This window comes from Leptidea sinapis, chromosome 36 (assembly GCF_905404315.1).
Source record: "Leptidea sinapis chromosome 36, ilLepSina1.1, whole genome shotgun sequence".
Lineage (NCBI taxonomy): Eukaryota > Metazoa > Arthropoda > Insecta > Lepidoptera > Pieridae > Leptidea > Leptidea sinapis.
In genome coordinates, this window is record NC_066300.1 from 4,534,547 (window position 1) to 4,556,309 (window position 21,763).

General features: G+C 37.2%; 1 long non-coding RNA gene across 1 annotated transcript; it reads left to right on the top strand.

The window, feature by feature from the left end:
- The first annotated feature begins 1,206 nt into the window (after window positions 1-1,206).
- On the top strand, window positions 1,207-17,222 carry LOC126975649 (uncharacterized). The gene is made up of 4 exons (XR_007731768.1): window positions 1,207-1,356; window positions 1,438-1,618; window positions 1,947-2,001; window positions 17,187-17,222. It is a non-coding gene; the product is annotated as an uncharacterized LOC126975649 (long non-coding RNA).
- The last annotated feature ends 4,541 nt before the right edge of the window (window positions 17,223-21,763 follow it).

The window sequence follows — 21,763 nt, forward strand, 5'->3', positions numbered from 1 at the left end:
TCCGTCGGGTTCATCAAATTGAGACATTAAAATTACACTGATGTGTCATTTTGTTGCACTGCCGACTACTGACTTACGTATAGTATACGTACGTTACTGTGAAGACCTTCTGATACATCAATAAAGTGTTATTTATTTAGACGCATTCAAATAAAATAGGTGGGCACCCTAACTGGTCACACATCACCAAACATGCACCTTTTCATAAACGGCGTAACGGACAAACCTAAGTGCAGAGGTCGTCTAGACGAGGACGAAGTCACTCACGTAATCCTGGAATGTGCGTGGGTTTACAACCAACGGGAAAGACCTTAGTGAATACGAGGTCGCTCCAAGAAGTCCATGAACACCCCCGGAATGTTCTGAACTTCAGGAAGGAGATGGGCTGGTTGGAGTAAATCAAATCAAATCAAAATCACTTTATTGTTAAGCCTTCCCTCGCCCTCGTGAACTCGTGTGTTCTGATCAATCGCCAAGGCTGTCCAAGGAAATTTCTGCCAGCCTGTCATTCCGCCAAAACTCGACTCTGGCCAAGGTGCACCACCACCGATGGCATGTCCCTGATAGTACTGCAAATATGTGAGTTAGCGCCGGTGTTTATCCGTCCTTTCCGGCTCTCCTACTTATCATGTGTAGGAAATTATGGAAGGTACCTTTATTGCACCTGATCCCCAAGAAAGGTGTACGCTCGGATCGATGGAAGAGGCTTTGGCAGAGGGTTTTCACATAGCGAAGGTCTTCGATCGGGTGGCACAAAGCACTTCTTGCTTCCCGAGAGCTTGAGCAAAAGGGCACTTGTTGTATTAGGTATTTACACTGCCAGTAGGTAGAGTGACGCTTTCATGAAAGTAAGTTTACTATGGTTGACTACGTGCACATCCAGAAGAGTTTCAAATTTTTGATGAGCTTCATAATGGCATGAAAGAGAAAATAAAATAGAGGCTATAAAATATGGCTTTGAAAAATTTATTAAATCGAAAAAACAAATTCTTATTGGGACCGAATGAAGTCTGTTTGGTTAACTAGTTTTGAATAATGTGTATCAAACAAAAGTGATATATTATGGGTATTCGATACGTATTGGTGAACAATTAATTAATATGTATTATGTTATCGACGTTCCGGTACAGTTTGTAATTAAAGAAAGGAAATTGTTTCCAAAAATGTAATTAATGCCAAAGCAAATTATTTTGACTAGACCATTGAATAGAACAGGCTACTGAAAACTATAAACTGGGCATTTCTTAAGCTTTTAAGACCAATGCGAACCACTAAAGGCACGATAACAATCGTTCGTCATGAAGGGTGCTAAATTAAAATCTTTTTTGTTAATACAAATGGCTTTCATTGTTCAAGGTTCGTATAAATATTCCTCATATGATATTCTTACTGCTCTCTACTAACTAAGAATTAGTGTTTATGTTGAGTTTGTTTCAGATGTTTACAGTGACGTAAATAATAACGTTGGTGACAAGATTGTGGGAGGCTCGTTAGCCAATATTACGAACGCTCCCTATTATGTACTGATGTCTATATCAGGTCCAAAGGGACAATTCTCTTGTGGAGGAACTATAATTTCTAAGAAACATGTTCTTACTGCTGCACATTGTGTCAAAGGGTATGAATGTTACTTTATTCCAATATTTTAAATAGAATAAACATAAACTGACTTGTTAATACTCGTATGTCTAACGAATTAATTCACCGGAAAACGAAGCATATTAATTCTTGTCATCAATGACCTTCTGTCATTGCTTGTCACTTTTAACTTGCTATTTAGCATTTAACAATACAGTTGTAACATCTCTTTAAACTATTCTGTGGGCGTTTTGTTCTGTGGTTGTAACTATACATACTTAAACTCTTTTTAAATTGTTTTTTTTGCAATAAATTGATGTTGACGTGCAATCGGCGACGATTAAAAATGGTATTCATTATTTTTCCAGTTTCTCAACTGTTAAAGTGAGACCGAGAATATCAAGTAAAAAGGAATCTTTAAAGGTATATAATATATAACTGAGAAATATTTTAATAAGTTCATATTAGAATGTGTTATCTTTCTTATTTATCTATGCCTAGTCTAGCCATTAATATTGTTATTAGTAAAAGTTCTTTTTTTTTTTCTATTGCATAAAACATAAGAGCATTGAATAACTTTGAACCTTTTTAAACTGATCTCCCAATAACCGTTGAGGCCAAAAGAACCACGTACTTTCTCCGTGGGATATTTCATTACTTACATCAATGTTATGGATTGATTTAGGAACTCCAGATTTATTTCCACATTCAAAGCGCTTAAAGAATCTTCATTATCGAGTTACAGAGACCGTACTAAAAGACGACCCGACTTTCACTCTCTTAAAGAAAAAAGCGTTCATTTCCGACCACGTTTGTGTGATCAAGGTTTATGAGCCAATGGTGGATGGAACACTATAGTGCTAAGACTCTTTACCACCTTCTCAATTGTACTTTGATACAATTGTGCCGATGGTTCGACACCTTTCTCACAAAAATTTACTCGGTTAGTTTTTGATAGCTAACATCCCACCAAACCATCTCTGTCGCATACTGCTCACTTTGTATTCAGCTGACTAACTGAGAAGCTTATTCAGGGCTTTTAGCATAAATTGGTCATTTTATTTTAAAGGATACATATTCTGACAATTTCTTCCGGCCATAGGCTTCGAATAAATCTTTGATGTGTAGAAGAAACTGTGTAGTAAATAGCACACAGCCTTGGAGAACTCTAGCGTTCACGGGCTTTGTATACGAATATTTGTCGACAATTTATTTGCTGCACCCAGTTAGGAAACAGATGGTCCACTTAAATATACTCTTAAAAAACCCATAATGATGCAATTTCTTAGAGAAACGGCTTGTGCCATACACAATCGCCTTTGCTGTATCCAAACCAACTGGTAGGACTTCTCCCTTGCTTTCGATAGCGGCCGCCCATCTATGTGCTAGTTATACCAGCATCAACTTTTAATTAGCCATTCAATTCCGAAGCAATTCAATTTAGATACCTAAACTGAATCGCTTAGATTCGTACCATGAAGTGCCTATAACTAACTGGCGTTTGAATCGCACATGTAAATAAGGATGAACGAAAGAAATTTGTCTGTCGTCCGCGGTGTGAGAAGAGATGACGCTGTATAATCGTTGACTCGTTGCATATGTACGAGTAGTCATATGTCTCTTTTACTCGGACCTAAAGCGTTGCGTTTCGAAACCTTGTATTGATATGATTTTATCGGTTTAATTGCGTAAAAATTACATCAAGTACATTTTAAAATTGCGCTATAGCGTCAAATTATAAACCATTAAACCCTTTTTAATACTTGTTAAATAAAAGTAATAGAATATATAGCCTTATATACCTAGCCTTCCCATAAATACTGAAACAAAAAAATCTATGGCATATAACATTTATTACTTTTACAGTGTGTTAGTTAAATACATAAATTAAACACAATTTAAAATATAAAAAACTTATTCGAAGTGGTCTCGACCGAATTTTATCACCAGGCGCCGAGTCTTGCTGGAAGGATTATTCTTGGTTATTGAACATGGGGTTGTTAAGGGGCTTCGCTACCTTCTCAAGAATGGTATCTCGATACACTTCTGCCGATGTTTTGATACCTTTTTCAAAAATGTATGGCTCAGTCACTCCACCAAACCATCACTAAAGTCGCAGTGTGCCCACGTTGGACTCGACTAATTGGGAAGCTTCCTTAGAGCCTTGAGCGGTACGGTCATATTGTTTTTTTAAAATGTTGCTCAGTTGTAAAAAAAATCTCATTCATAAACAGAATTTTTCAGTGACCTCCCTTTGCGTACCGCTTCAGTAGTTGTTTAGATTTTACCAACCTATTCTTATTTAAATTATCAGTTAAGAAATGATCTCTTATAGGCTGCAAGTCCTAAGTCATCTTTTAAAATTTATGCGACATGCTCCCGAGATAAAATTTTTTGCTTTCGGATAGGACTTCTTCGAATTCTTTCCCTTAATGCTTTGACTACCTTTTTCGTACGAGGGCTACGTGGACGGCCAGACTTTTACTGTCACAAACAGAGGAGGTCTCATTGTACCTATTAATACCCCGGTACACAAACATTTTACTAATACCAAGCGTATGGAGAGTTTTAAAAATTCCATTTGGCTCCATACCTACTCTATGTAATGCAATTACAGCAAATCGGTTCTCTTTATCACCCCACTACATTTTAATATCACAAAATATAGTACTTACAATATATTGGCGCCAAAATATGGAAACTCAATGAACAATCATATAAAAATGACTCATTCCAAATTCAAACGTTTAACTTTGGTAAAATAATTGGTTATATGAATAATGGCCTCAGCTCATCACACAATTCATATAACAATTATAATATAAGTTTATTTTAGTTTTTAGTTTATTGATTAGACAACCGATATCACTTTATAAATTCGGTATCTTCCAAATCAATTAGGTCAGATTTTTCCCGTGTTATACATCTTTTTCTCCGCCGTGTTGTTTTTATTTCGTTATCATTTGCCATGAATTCAAGAAGAACTAATTCGTTAGTCATCTCTACATTTGCAAAAACCCCCAAATCTCTTTCTCTCTCTCTCTCTTTTACCTCAACACGTGAAACACTAAATATTCAATTTAAAAATACCTTGAATTATGTATGTTATATTGAGCTTTAGTTATCTTGTAATATAAAATTAATGATGAAACTCCGAGATAAAGCATTTATTAGAGCCCAAAAGAACAACATTGAAGCCCACTTAGCTTATTACAAAAGTCTCCGAAACACAGTTTACACTGCTATAAAAAATGTAAAAAAGGCATACTATAACACACACACAAATAAAAACATACGAAATCCTCAATTCCTTTGGCAACACATAAAAAATAATTTAACGTTAATAGTAAAATGAGTGATTTTATATTGTCTGATAACTTAAAAGACCCCAATCTAATTAATAACCATTTTTTTACAGTGCCTGGTAATAAAAATGTAACTGAAAAATATATAAACTTTTACAAGAATCACAAATTTAGGGACTCCATGTTCAGTTTGAAAACTGTCACAGAGCTTGATATCTATAAGCTTATTAAATCACTTACCTCAAACAAAACTGGACATGATGGTATTTCACTTGAAATGGTTTTAGCTACACTAGATTACACCTTGCAAACAATAACCAAAATAGTGAACACGTCAATTTTAACTAGTACTTTTCCAAGCAAGTGACGTCAGGCCATCATCAAGCCTATCCCAAAAACTAATAACCCGAATAACCTTAAGGACATACGCCTATCTGCATAATACCATGCCTGTCTAAAATATTACAAAAAGTAGTTTCTGAACAACTGAGAGTATATCTGGAATCAAATAACATCTTACCAGATCTGCAGACCGGGTTTAGGAAACAGAGAGGTACCGCGACTTAATGTAGTTAAGGACATTTTGACTGCTCAGGACAAAGGAGAGGGTTCTATGTTAGTGCTTCTGGACTATACTAGGGCATTCGACTGTTTAAATGTATCGTTGCTTCTGTCCAAGCTATCATATTATGGTTTTTCCACAGCAACATTATTATGGTTCGAAAGTTATATGAAAAATCGTATGCAAGTAGTAGACGTAAGACATGAGAACGGCAACGTAGATCAGTCAGAGTGTAGTGAGCTTGAAAGAGGTGTTCCGCAAGGATCTATATTAGGCCCTATCTTATTTATTATTTACACTGCGGATATCATAAAGGAAATAAAACACTGCAATTATCATATATACGCAGATGATATACAATTATATATTTCATTTAAGCCAGAAAATACACGTTCAGCTATGGTAGAACTAAATAACGACTTAGAAGTGCCTAATCCTAAATTCGAGTAAAACAAAATTCATGATACTTGGTACCGAACGGCAAATAAAGGCAATATCACACTACGATCCTGTCATACAAATAAAGGGAGAGCGTATACGAGTTACCGAGGCGAGCAATCTGGAGGTTCTAATGGATGAAAGGCTTCGTTTCGAGAAACACGTTATATATATTTATCAGAATTGCTTCTACCGTTTAAAGATTCTTTATCGCATAAGAGATTTTATTTTACCGGTAGTGCGCATTAAGCTATGCGAAGCCCTGGTCTTATCCAAGTTTAATTATGCTGATACAGTAGTAGGGCCACGCTTACTTGCACATACTAAGAATTAAATACAACGTGTGCAAAACGCATGTGCACGCTATTGCTTCGACATTCCACGGCGTGCTCACGTAACACCTTATTTAAATAATAATAAAATATAAAAAATGGATTATCGTATGTATTTACACTTTGTTTCGCTTCTTTTCAATATAATAAAGTATAAAATGCCGTAAGTAGTAGGTAAGGTAAGGTAGTAAATTACATTGGTTGAAAGATAATACGTCACAAGAGCATCTATGTATAGATTACAAATGCTGTTACACAGGAGTGTAGCTTTCCGGAGTAGTTTCAAGTTTACAGCCACTAAATGGTGAAATGACTTGCCACCTCCTCTTTATGACCTGAAACAACTTCGAGTTTCAAATTAAAATATAAGACTCTTTTATTTCAGAAACAAATAAGCAATCAATATCACATAAGTCTTAGAAAAAACAGTAACTTGAATTTATAATACATAAAGTAGCATCACTTGAAAAACTCTGGATCTTTACAAATTTAATTTATAATATTATACTCCCATGCATCTTGTATCATATTGTATAACCGACTATTATTGTTTAAAATTATTCTGAAAATATTTGAAATTAAATTAATGTTACCTTTTTGTTATGGCCAAATAGCGTGTCTATTATCAATTTATTTTTCTTTCTTCTTATTCTCTAATTTTACATTTTTCAACAATAAACTATGACTGTAGCTGTGTTATAAAAATCAGAAGTGTCATATTTTATTCATTTTCCTAATATAGTTATAAAGTTTTGCTTATAGTGTAGAAATATGTATTTAAATTGTATTTGTAGATGTAGGTAGTATTTGTATACCGCAGTAGCTGTCCGTGCTGCGAAACACGGTGCCTACTGAAAATCATTGTCGAGTTTTTTTTTTTTTTGAGAGGAGGAAATACTGTTACTTATTTACGCCCCGGAACGGGGCGTAACATGTCGGACTCACCCCATACCGAATAAAACATCCTCTATGCTGTTAGCCCTGGCTTATACAGCGAAGTAGGACGTGGGCCGTGGTGGCCGCAAAGACTAAGCAAACAACAACAGTCGCGGGGTGTCTCCTAAGGAGACTCGAACCTCGGACCGGCTGTGTGCTTGTGGGAAGGAGAGAGAATGATGATGAAGATGAAAAGATGAGAAGAACACAGTCGCCGGCGAGTGTGTTGATGTTTTGTGTAATGTATGTAAGTGTGTATGTATGTGTTTATGATTCTGTGGTACCTGGTAGATGGGGAACGTCCGCCATGTCGACCACTCGATGACCCCCGTCTCGGACGCGACAGCCTTTCCAATTTACTAGCCAATAGCTCTACCTGTCTGCTTAGCGCTGCAACTTGGTTTAATAAAGGGTCTGTCACAACACTCGAAGAAGTTGACGAGCGCACGGCTGCCACATTGGGACTGTATGGCACCACGTCATGGATTCTATCAGCCAGCTCCGCCGCTTCATCCAGGGATACTTTCAATTGTGATGCTATTAAGGTTTGCGTACCACTAGGAAGGCGACATGACCAAATAGTCTATAAAAAATCTAATAATATTAGCAGAGAGTATTCAATCGTATTATTCATCAATGATCCCACGATTGAGGGAAGAGCTCACACGTTACAATAATTTTAAAGTTGATTCAAACAAAACAAATCTTATAACAATATTTACAATACTATGACTACATAAAATTAAAACTATCATTACGTGTTACGCGTACCAAAAACTGGCAGCATTTCCGCGTTGGATAGCTAGGCTGATCCATTGAACGAGATAGCTGCCAGCGCTTGGGTTTCCAGTAGCCTTATTGAGGCGCGAAGATAGTATTTTGAACATTCTCCGCGCCTCTGGGCCCCACGGGCCAAGTGTCTCGACACCAAAGGGCACAAAGATGTATGATTAACTGAGACCAACATATTTGCGACGCTTGCCGTCTTCGGCAGTCGAAGCAGCAGCCCCAGCACCAACTGACGTATCTTGGACATGAGAATACATAGCCGGAGCGATACGCATATTGACAATGTCATATTGTAAAGTAGCGTTCCAATCGGCGCAGAAGGCAAGGCTTGTAACCAAAAGTCCGACTCATTTTGTATCACAGCCAAAAGACGAGCACGCTTGTTCTGTCAGTAGATGAGATAAAAAGATCATCAAAGCCTGACTTACAAAGAAGTGCGTCCCATGCTTTTTGACAGTTTAAATCGTCTGGAAAATTTTGAATACTTGCAATATTTAGCCAGGCATTGTTAGCTTCGTTCAAATACGCAATCTCTGAGTTACCTGGTACATGATTTACAATTCTAGTAACCAAAGGCTGCGCACTATGAACAGAAGATAGAAATGCTAGTAAAGCAACGCCCGAAACTTTGCGAGTACCCAAACCACCAAATTGTATCGGTAAAGAGGCTTGAGACCATGCACGATCTGTAAACGCGCAATTCAAAACGGTTTCTAAAATATTTTTAAGTGAAATATCAATTATATCAAGTATATTTGGAAATTTCCATAACGGCCTAGACCTTAAGAGGTACGTAAATTTTGGAACAAATAAACAAGACCGAATAATAGTGATTTATTTATTATTTATTTACATATGATTTAATAATTAATAACACTGTATATATAAAAAATAATAAAATAAAAACTTAAGTAATCTAATAAAATTAAATAATAGTTTAGAGAATTAATTTTAAATAATCTGTCCGAAACGTTTTTAAATTTTTTAATGTAATCATCTAAGATCGTTGGAATTGAAACAGGAAATAATGGAGCGCCAAGAAGGTGAAGTGAATTCTTATCTAAAAATTTAATATTGGGGGCCAGAACATTAAATTTATTGGTAATATCAACCCGGTCTGAAATTTGGAATTTTTCGACGATAAAAAGTACGCATTTCGAAAAATTTAACTCAAGGCCAATTGAGCTAAAACTTTCTGTTACAACTTTCAAAACATCTAAAACAGTGTCCACTTCACCACCCAAAGTGCCATCATCTAAGTACCAAACATTATATTTTGATTTTAGTTTTGATATGGCGGAATGAATGGCAAGGCTAAATATATATTGCTGGACCAAGAGGGTCGTCTTGCTGACAGCCAACGGAAGACCAAATATTATGATTTTTGAATAATAATTTGGATGGTTTACTATAACATTGCCAAATATAATGATAATAGATTTAAGGAAATGAATTTTTAACTTCTCTCAGCAGAGCCCCCTTATCAACAGAGCTAAAAGCATTTTTGATATCTAATTTTAGAGAGACATCATCAGAGTTACTCTCCAAAAAAGTACGCGCAGCGTGGACTGCAGCACTATATATATTTATATTTTGTATATTTTACTGGACTGTGCTTTTTAAAAACATTCGCTTTGCAAAGTGACAAAGGAGGAGTATTGTAATTTACAAATACAGTTTTTCTTACTTTAATTCGAGGCTTTTCATACCTAAGCTGTGAGCCACATAATTTTATATTTTTCTGCATATTATTTGGACGAATGGTTAAAGAGATAATTGTTACGATAGGTATTATAGAACCGCGACGGTGACGTAATCTATTACGTAATTATTTTATTAGAAGGTTTTTCCATACACGTCAATCGTTTTCGAAATAAATTACTTTATCGCCAAGGAAATTAAATGTTTAATCTGAATGAAGTTTGTTTTACACAGTGTGTTTTTTAATTGCATAAATTATTGATTATTGGTAAAAGTAAGAAAATCTGAAAAATGGGCGTTACGTCTTCAGGGATTGCCGCAAATCTATTAAATGATGGGAAAACAGCACAGTCCACCTTTCAGCTAACACTGACAGTATCAATGGAACAACAGTCAGTATCCAGCTCCATAAAGGTAAATTAGACTGTTGGGGAAACTTTTACATGGGACATTATTAATTATATGGGGCGAAAGTACTATGAGTCAAAGAGGTCATGTTTACGAAACGCTGAATGACATCATACATTCAAATGCTGATAATAATAATTAATATTATAATAATTATGCCCATAAGGGTTACTTTCGCCTTTGCGGGCGATTTTCGACATTTTAGCCTTTTGGCAGTCAGGAAATAAATCATAGCACTCAGTACTTACCGCACCATACTCATAATTTTATCACAATCAAAAATATTTATCGCCCAACGAAGTGGACACCGCTTAGTTAGTAGTAAATACAGTCAAATTTGTCCACTTCCAACTGGTACTATTATTTTAAGTCCAAAATATTTATACACTCCTTTGCAAAAAACGGACCTAATACACACACGTAACCCTAAGGAATCCGAGACAGACTGTCTGGGACACCTATAACTAACCTAAGGTGGATCCTCAAATCAATTTTGTAGAGAGTCTTGATCTAGCTGTGTCAGGTATTATATAACTTGCGTCAGAGTCGATAAAGCAAGCTGTCCACTAGAAACAAAGACTTTTTAATCGAGAAGTATCGTGGTGGAATTCTAAGCAAGATAAGCTGAAAAAGAAAATCCGCACATTATTAAGAAATTAGGACCGCCTGTAGAGCATCATGGAGTAATCTATGTCGTATAACGTCATGAGTACGACTCAAGGTGCATGACATCACAAAACGCTTGAACCATCTGGGGATTCTTAAAAGACCAGACCTTGGACCTTCACATCGAATGAAAAGGAAACCTTGGAACTTCTAGTTTTAACCCTATTCCCTGGGGCGCTCAACTTTGAGGTTGAGGAACCTGAGGCGAATACATCAAATAGAAATCGTAGGGAGGACTGGTGTATATCCGCCAAAGTCATAAGCCAAGCACGGGTGGAATGGGTTATTAAATCATTCCAACCCTATTAATCAAGTGGGGAAGATGGCATTCTTCCTGTTCTTCTGCAGAAAGGAATTGAAATTCTCCCACCATATTTACTCAGAATCTACAGAGCGATCTTCGCAGGCGGACATATCTAAGAACAGTGGACTAAGGTCAAGGTAATGTTTATTCCAAAGGCTCGCAGAAAAGACTACAAAATTCCAAAGTCCTTCCAACTAATCAGCCTTACTTCATCATTATTGAATGGTATCGAAAAGGTGATAGACAGGTGCATCAAAGATAAGGTTCTACTTAATAACCCTATCCACCTTACTCAACATGCATATTGTAGAGGTAAATCTACTGAAACCTAGACTATTACAGCCTGTGGACTTGGTTGAAAGGGCACTTGAGGACAAACAAATTGCAATTTGCGCATTCTTCGACATTGAAGGATCATATTTTGATAAAATAGTTAGTTTAGGCTTTAACCGATAAGATTCCCGACTCTGCTACGATCAGATGAGTCGAGTCGATGCTCCGGAGTACGATTGTAAGATTGAAGCTACATAGGGTCTCTCTTGATATAATTACCACTAAGGAGTACCCACAAGGAGGCGTAATCTCGCCTCTCCTATGGACCCTTTTCATTGAGGAGCCGGATGAACTTTGTATCGACACTCAAAGTTATGCTGATGATCTAGTGATAATGATTCGAGTCGACAGCCAAAGTATTATCTCGTACCTTAAACAGAAAGCTCTCAATATCGTATATTCTCGGTAAATTAAAAAAAAAGTTATTGATGTCATCTTACTTATTAGCTAACTTTCTATCGAAATAATCGCCTGGTCCCGCTAAACGATTTAATCCTGTATTACAGATAACAATTCAAGATGCACGAAATAATTTAATTCTAAGTAGAGAAAAATGCAAATGTGTTCATGATTAAAATATGAACAATATATCTTATTATAGGGTACAGAAAATATTGATATATTTATATTTATATTGTCTCACTTTCATTTGAAAGTGAGATAAAACAATTAGACCCTTTATATGTATAACCATATTTTGATGTTGTAGAAGATTTGCAAGTTAATATAAAGATTACGAAAAATAAGAAACATGAAACAGTTCATTAAAATAGGAAAAGTTATTTTATCTTGTTATATTATATAACCTTAAAAAATGAAATTGACGTTGAAATTTCTATTATTATTGCCCCGAAGGATTAAAAGAAGCGCAAAACAAACAAATTCACAGTACAAAAATAATATACTACTTTACTAAATTGTGTAACTATTGTAGAAAAAATTCATACATACTGAAACTTTTACGTTTTTTTACCTACTTACTTAATATTCTATTATCTGTGAATTACAATTTGGATAATTGCGGGCGTCATACAGTATCATATTTTATAATTACCTACTATAGTTTGCCAACTTTGTAGTATTAATAGGCATGCACAAGTTCATACCTTTTTTTATGGAATAGGAGGACTAACGAGCGTACGGGTCACCTGTTGTTAAGTGATCACCGGCGCCCACATTCTCTTGCAACACCAGAGGAATCACAAGAGCGTTGCCGGCCTTTAAGGAAGGTGTACGCGCTTTTTTTGAAAGTACCCATGTCATATCGTCCCGGAAACACCGCACAACGAAGCTCATTCCACAGCTTTGTAGTACGTGGAAGAAAACTCCTTGAAAACCGCACTGTGGAGGACCGTCACACATCCAGATGGTGGGGATGATATCCTAACTTGTGGCGTGTCGTGCGAAGGTGGAATTCGGCGGCTGGAATCAGGTTAGACAGCTCTTCGGAACACTCCCCGTGATAAATGCGGTAGAAGACACACAATGAAGCGAATACCTAATGTTTTATTCTCATTGGAGTCGACCTCTTACATTATTAGAAAATATATACCTATATGTTGAATTTAAATTTTGTCTTAAATTTATTTTACGGATTAGAATCAATGTATGATTATGAAGTGACAATTTTTATGTATGCAAGACCTTTAACCTACATTTAATAACTTCTTACGGCAAACCATCAATATATTGTTTTATTATTATTATAATGATTAATAACAACTTAAAAATTTATCAAAACTGTGGTGGAATAAGTTCAAATCTGGCTGAAATTCTATTAAACATTTATAACACAAGCTATCATATAATAATATTAACAGAGACATGGTTACATCCGCAATTTTTGATTTCGAGATATTAGATACGGACTTATATATAATTTATCGGAGAGATCTAGACTTAAGTAACAACAAGAAAACAGACGGAGGAGGTGTATTACTTGCGGTTAAAAATATTTCTACTTGTATATTGACACAGTATCAGTCACCCTATTAAGAACAAATATTTATTTTATTATCATCTAATAATATTAATTTATAAATAATTTTGAAATTACGTTAAATGATGAGCCAATTACGCAGAATAAACCTATTAAATCATATAATTTTTCTGAATCTAACTATGACCTCATTGCACAAGAGCTTGAACAAATAAACTGAGTAAACGAATTATAGACCAAGCATGCAGAAGAAGCGGTTGAACACTTTTATAAAATTGTATACTATTTCATTGAAGGTACTATATATTTATATAATATTGTTTTTTTAATATTTATAATATAAATAATGAAAATACAATATATACAATTAAACGTAAACAGAAACTATTAGCAAAGTGCAAAATATATGGTTCACTACAAGATTATAGACAAATTACTCTTCTGCGGACGCGTACCAAAATTGAAATAGTGTTTTAGAAACTACGTTAGTAACATAGAAAACTCACTTAAAAATAATATTAATTCTTTTTTGACTTATGTTTCATCATTAAAATCTTCTAAAACTAATTATCCCGCTACAATGACATATGAAACTGAATAGGCAATATAGCCATCAGACATCGCAGAATTATTCCCAAATTTTTCAGTAGTGTGTACTAAAAAGCCCGTGATATGAATACATTAGATCTGGATAACCTATCTGTCTCTTCTAACCTACTTATTAAAATTATATTAACAAAACATGATATAGAATTGAAACTAAAATCACTGGATTGCACAAAAAGAGCGTTGCCGGCCGGTGTATGCGATTGTTTTGAAGGCACCCATGTCGTATCGTCCCGGAAACTCCGCACAAGGAAGTTCATTCCACAGCTTTATAGTACGTGGAACAAAGCTCCTTGAAAACCGCACTGTGGAGGACCTAACATACAGATGTTGGGGATGATAACCTAACTTGCGGCGTGTCGTGCGAAGGTGGGATTCGGCGGCAGGAATCAGGAGAAACAGCTCCTCGGAACACTCCTCGTGAAGCATGCGGTAGAAGACACACAATGAAACGACGTCCCTACTCAACGCCAAGTGATCCAGCCGTTCACAGAGCCCTGACAATCCGAGCTGCTTTTCGTTCAAATGCACGCGGTCAAATGGATCGAGATGATCGATGGTGTCGCCGGACCTGCGCTTTGTAGGGTGCTAGAATATGTGCTGGCTTGAAGTATTGCCGTGCTTTATTAATGATGTCCAGCGTCTTCCCTCATCAGCCCTCCAGATGGCCACGGAATTGGCAATCGTTTGAGATTCCGAGACCCAGTATTCCGATACTGGGCGAGGATTTTAAGGAAGTGTTGTCGAAAAACGGCGATATGACAAATGGAGTTTTTTTTTGTGGTAAACGCGCAAACTTGAGTCTTCTGGGGGTTAAATTGGACAAGGTTCAATTCACCCCATCCCGCGACCTTCTCAAGAGAGGACTCGATAGAAGACACAAGTTTCTCCCGACTCTGGTCGAGATGCTGTATGCATGGCCCGTGCATACAGCATCACCCGTGCTGTCGTCTGCATAGCAATGTATGTTGGAGATGTCCAACATATCATTGATAATCAGAAGACCGTCGACAATGATCTGTATGCTGCGCCCAGTGAGGAAGCTGGAGGTCCACTTGCATAAGCTCTCGGGAAGCCCAAATGATGGATGTTTTGAGAGGAGCGCCTTGTACCATACACGATCAAAGGAGTTCGCTATATCCAGGCTAACTGCCAGGCCTTTCCCTTTGCTTTCGTTAGCCGCCGCCCATCTATGTATTAGGTATACCAGAAGATCACCTGACGTCCGACATGGCGAAAGCCGTTCTGTCGGTCGTTGATCAGCTGGTGTCCTTCTAGGTATATCGAGAGCTGACGGTTAATTATACTCTCCATGATTTTGGAGAGCAGGGAGGTACGAGTAATAGCAACAGTTAGCCGGATCCGAACTGTCTTCTTTTTTATGGATTGGATGGACGAGGGCTGACTTCCACGAGTCAGGGACTACGACTTTTGAATAGGAGTGCCGGAATCAACGCGTTAGCACCGGCGTCAACAACGGGCACACGTTTTAAGGACGATTGGAGAAATACCATCCGGATTGACGTCCAACGAAAACAGAGCTCGCCGAACAGTTTTCTGCCTGAACTGTACTTCAGGCATAGAGCTCTGACACCGCGAGATGGTCGGCGGTCTTTTTCGTAGTCGTCAAGAGTCGAGTTGGAGGCGAAACGATCGCACAGAAGATCGGCTTTCTCTTTTGCATTTTAAAACACTAAATATGCAGTTATTGGTTTCTTATCAATCGAAGGTATGACTCCCTTCACAACTTTACTCTAAGTCTCATAGTTTCCCCACTTGGCCATCACTATTCTCAAAAAACCACCCTGTATTATGGGTATGGATAGGTATTTGTTAATTAATTAATATTACGTTTATCGCCGCTATCGAACAGTTTGTAATTAAAGAAAGGAAATTGTTTTAAAATTTATTAATGCCAAAGTCAATTATTTTGTCTAACCTATTCAAAAAACTGTCTACAGAAAACTATAAATTGAGCATTTCTTCTGCTTTTAGGATCAATGCGAATCAGTAAAAGCACGACAACAATCGATCGTCATGAAGGGTGCTAAATTAAATTATTTTTTGTTAATGCAAATGGCTTTCATTGTTCAAGGTTCGTATAAATATTCCTCATATGGTATTCTAACTGCTATCTCTTTACTAACTAACAATTAGTTTATATGTTGAGTATTGTTTCAGATATTTACAGTGACGCAAATAATAACGACGATACCAAGATTGTGGGAGGCTCGATAACCAATATTACGAATGCTCCCTATTATGTAATGGTGTTAGCACTAAAAAAAGGAACAACAATCCAAACATGCTCTTACTGCTGCACACTGTGTCAAAGGGTATGAATGTTCCTTTATTTTAATATTTCAAATAAAAAATAAAAAAAACATAAAACTGATATAAATATAAGATATATCAATACGTGATATAAATATAATATAAACTGACATGTTAAATACTCGTATGTCTAAATTATGTAAACGAAGAATTATCTGGCTTTAAGTATGAGAAAACATTTTATTAAGTATGAGTATCTTATTAAATACCACATTACAAAGTATGAAGTAGGTACATCACGTAAATAATAATAACAATTGATTCGTTTGGTGAATTTTAAAAGAATAAATTATTTGTCGAAGTTTAGAGAAGGTTTAAAAGGTGAATAAATATGAAAATACTCGGAATTAAAAAACACAACAATTTGTTTTTCTTTTGAAGTGTCCCCCGTCGTTCAGAAATCAAATTGAAAGAATAGCTTATAATGATATTTATGATAATTATAACTTTTTTAACTTTTTCAGGAGGTAAAAAATAAACTTAATTTTAGCTAACTATAGTTGGTAGATTTACTACAATTGTTAATTATCTATCACATTATTTTTATGTAGATTGATAAATCTTAAGTTTTGTCACAAATTAAAATTAATAAAAATCATTATTTTATTTATTATATACAGAACAACGTCTGTCGGGTCAGCGAGTTAAGTAATAAAGTTACATGAAAGTTGTGAAAAGTGAACTTGAAAAATTAAAGTAAAAAGTTTAATTTACTGAGTGCCTGATTCGTAGGAATTTCTCTGACTTATGTCAACGACAGATTATACTTTTTTTTTTAAATGTCCGAAGGTACTACTAAATACAAACAGTCCCATATGGAATAGATTATCGTATTGGTTGTCATGGTAATAGATCACCACCACATACCTTCTTGCTACACCAGAAAAATGAGAGTAGGACAACGTGCTTCTTTTAAGTTGACCATTGAATGTAGCATTCGTTATTTTGTTTTCAGTTACTCAGCTGTTAAAGTGAGACCGAGAATATCAAGTATAAAGGAATCGTTAAAGGTATATTTCTGAGAAATATTTAAATAAGTTCGTTTTATAATGCGTTAATCTTTCTTAGTTATCTTGGCCTTGTCTAGTCAATAATATTATTATAATTAAAAGATCTTTTTTTACTTATAACAATATTATTATTTTTTCTTTTTTTATTGCATTAAATTGTTGAGTCCGAAAAAGCCACGCACTTTCTCCGAGGGAAAATTCATCACTGTCAATGATATGGATTGATTTAGGGACTCCAAATTATCAAAGCGTTTAGAGAATAACTATAAAAATTATTATCCAGTGACACTGATTTGACGGCCAGACTTCAACTCAAAAAAGGCATTTGTTTGTGTGGATCAAGCTTTATGATCTGATGGTGGATAGAACACGATATAGCTAAGACGATTAACAACCTTCTCAAAAATTGTATTTGGATACACTTGTGCCGACGATTTAACACCTTTCTTACAAAAATTTATCTCAGTTAGTGCTTGTATCTTAATATCAGCAAACCATCACTGTCGGATAATGCTCACTTTGTACTCAGCTGACTCACTGAAAAGCTTCATTAGGGCTTTGAGCATAAATTGGTTTTTCTGCTCAATAAATGAAACGGTAAAAATATTTCTGTGATCTTCCTATGCTCACCATGAAGTTCTTTAAAGTAATTGATGAACTTTACCACCTTATTTACTTTAAATTATCAAATTATCGGTTAAATAATGACCAGTGCGTAAGCTTGTAAGCTCCGAGTTCTAAATCGTCTTTTAAATTACACGATTCAGATTAGGTTAGGTTAGGTTTTTTTTTTTTTTTTTTCCTACTCGACCTACCCCCCAACACTCGTGGTGCGGGTCGTTGATCTAGCTACGCATACATCTTTCTGGCATTCGTCTCAAATAAATACAGTTTTATTTATTTGTAGGTATGGTATGATGATGTTACATACATTACAATAACTTACATGGCTGAGATACATCAGTTCTATCTTGCAATTTATGCGACTAATTTATAATTCATTTTGCATTTTGAAGTTTGTTGCGTGCCCCGCGAGGCAAATTTTTCCCACTTCACCGGCAATATTCTTCATTAATATTTATGGGGGAGTGGGATCCCGAAGTCTCGCGGGACCCGCCCCACCCTCACTTTTGTTTCTTTCTTTTACATATTTTACTATCTTTTCGCAGTATTTCTCCAGATGCGACCTGGAATTGAACAATATTATAGGCAGATTTGTGCGGGTTATCCTTTTGCCTACCTCGAATTCCAGATCGCACCTGGAAGATGCGAAGATCGGGCAGTCAATTATTAGGTGTTCCACCGTTTGGTCGCTGTCATTGTCACAGTTGCAGGTTGGGTCCGTTTTAATTTTGAATCTGTTTAAGTATTGCGCAAATGCCCCGTGTCCTGTCAGAATTTGCGTCATCTGGGGTGTGAAGCGCCTGTCCTTAATTAATTTATATGCAGTCTTTATGTCTCTAATAAACATCTTGGTTACTTGTCCTGTTTCACTTTCCAGATAACGTTCGTTCCATTTGTGCAAGGAGTTTGTTCTTGCCTGTCTTTTTAGGTATGACAACGGGTACGCGTCGTATTCCATGCGAGTCTTCATTTTTTCTGCTGCCTCCTTTGCGAGCGTGTCCGCTCTCTCATTCCCCGGAGTGCCAATATGTGCCTTCACCCAGAATAGTTCTACTTCAATTCCGCTTCTTCGGCATTCTTCTAGGTTACGGCGAATCTTTGCTACTTGAGGATTGAGCGATCTTCCACCCGCTATGGCTTCTAATGATGACATGGAATCGCTGTATATCCGCGCGTTCCGCTTTTTATTTGTGACATACGCTACTGCGCTTCGAATAGCCGTCATCAGTTCAGCTTGGAAGACGGTGCAGTACAATGCTAGCTTCAGTTTCTTGCTTGTGACCTCTGTTCCGCCTTTCCATTCTGACCAGGCTGCCCCCACCCCTGTTTCTGTTTTGCTACCGTCTGTAAATATTTGTACCCCTCCGTGATCGTCTATTTCCCCGGGATCATTTACAATCGAGTAACTTAATGTTAGTTGTTTTGCTGGGTGTGGGAGATCAGTGAAAGGAGTTTTCAGCTCTATATCCGTGTCCTCCGGTACTATGGGGGATATCCCTCTCCTTGCCTCGTACATTTCCGCGGCTTCCTTGACGCGTAAATCGAGGGGCAGAATACCCGCTAATAGAGAGGCGGCGTTCAAGGAAACCGTCCGATATGTTCTGGAGATCTTCTGCGCAAAACTTCGCTGTATTCTGCTGAGATGTGTTTGCATGCAGACCTTTTTCGCAGCTGGAGCCCATACAGCTGCAGCGTACAATATAATTGGCTCGATTACAGCGGTGTAGATTGTGGCGATTATCTCCGAGTTTAATCCCCAGTTTATTTTCGCCGCCTTGGATACCTGCTTATATATATTAATAGCTTTTTGACATTGAGCTTTTATATGTCTGTTAAAAGTAAGTCCCGCATCAATGTCCACTCCCAGTATTTTGATGTGGTCTTCCATAGTTATGGGAGTCTTGTCCATTAATAAATGTGGAGTGTCAAATTTAAGCTTTCGTGTAACAACCATGGCTTTTGTTTTGTGTGGTGCAAATTTCAATTTATTAGACACTCCCCATCGATGAACGCGAGCTAGGATGTCATTAGCTTTTTTCTGGACCTTCTGTCCCGTCTCCCCATTGAAGATCAGCATGACATCATTCGCAAAGGCTTGCACGTATGCTCCGGTACTTTCTAAATCTTTTAGTAGTGGGTCTAATATCAAATTCCACATCATTGGTCCGCCTACGGATCCTTGCACACAGCCTTTTGTGGTTGCTTTTTCTATTGTTTGCCCCGCATAATTTAATTTGATCTTCCTTTTGTCTATCTATGACTTTTCTTAGGTTTAGCGGACATTACTCCTCTGCCAAACGGGTTCTGATTTTAGGCCACCAGGCGTTATCGAAGGCGCCCTCTATGTCGAGTGATACGATCGTAATTATCTTTTTCTCTTTCAGCTTTCGGCGTATGTGTTCAACTGCGGCATAGAGGGCGTCCTCTGCACTGCGCTGTGGCATGAAACCGTATTGTTGCTTACTGGTTCGTGGCACGAGGTGCCACTTCAGTCGACCTACTACAATCTTTTCATACACCTTCCCCAACAAGGATAATAGCCCAATCGGCCTGTATGCCTTGGGGTCGGTGTAGTCGGGCTTTCCTGGTTTTCTTATTACTACGACTGAGGCCGTCTTCCATCTTTCCGGGAAATATCCTAGATCCAGGCATTTATTCACTATCGCCAGGTATATGTGTGGAGCCGCTTTTATTGCTTTCACACATATATCGGCTGTGAAGCCGTCTTCCCCGGGGGCCTTTTTCGGGTGAAAACTGAGAGCTGCATTTTGGACTTCTGACATGGTTATAGGGGGGTCGCAATCTATATTGTAATCCTCACTATTTACCTCTTCGGCCATTTTCCTCACTGTTCTGTGCTCTTCAGTTTCACCTTTTTCGTCGTCATCTGGGAAGAATGTTCTAGCCAGTATTTCGGCGGACTCTCTTTCGTCGCTGAACTTTCCATCTACCCGTAGTGGTAGGTCTTCCTTCCTTTTTTCCGTTTTTCTGATGATTCTATTTAGTTTGTCCCACATCATTTCTTTTTCCTGCTGGGTGCAAAACTCCTTCCAACTTGCAGTCTGTGCATCTCTGGCTTCTTTTTCATACTTTTCTTTTAATTTCAAGTATTCTCCTATGACCTTTGGTTTCCTGCTGTCTGCTGCACACCGTATTCTGCGTTTCCATGTGGCAACTTGTCTTTTTAGCTTGTCTAGCTCCTCTGTCCACCATGCTATTTTTGTTTTTGAGTTATTTCCGATCTTTGGTATTGATGTGTCGCAAGCTCGTGTGACAGCGTCTGTGAATTTTGCTACTGTTTGTTCTAGTTTTTCTGTGTTTGTGATATTCTCAATGTTTTCTAATGTAATTTCTTTCTCAGTTAATTGTTCTATGATCTTTTCCTTAAATATTTGCCAATTTGCTTTCTTCGTATTGTATTTTCTTATTATTCCTAATACTTTTTTGCTGTCAGGCTTAGCTAATTTTATTTTAAACTCAATAGCACTATGGTCAGAGGAGATCTGAGCTGGATTGACTTTTCAATCCTTTACATGTGCAAGGAGGTCCTCTGTACAAAGTGTGACGTCAATATGGCTAGTGATTCTCTTTCCACTTCTGACTGTGTCGAATGTTGGCTCCTGTCCATTATTCATAATGTGCAGGCCAAGCTGATTGATTTTAGCTTCGAGAATCTCCCCTCTTTCGTCTACAATAGAGCCTCCCCACCATGGGCTTTAAGCATTAGGGTCCCCTCCCAAGATTACTCTGTTTCGTGAAGTCTCAAGAATATCTTCCATCCGGCCAAGGTGCGAGCTTATGTCTCTCTGGTTTGGTTCTATATAGAATGAAACCAGAGAGATGTCCCATTTTGTCGTCTTGAGTCGTACCGGCACTACATCTGTCGTGGTTTGTGCGG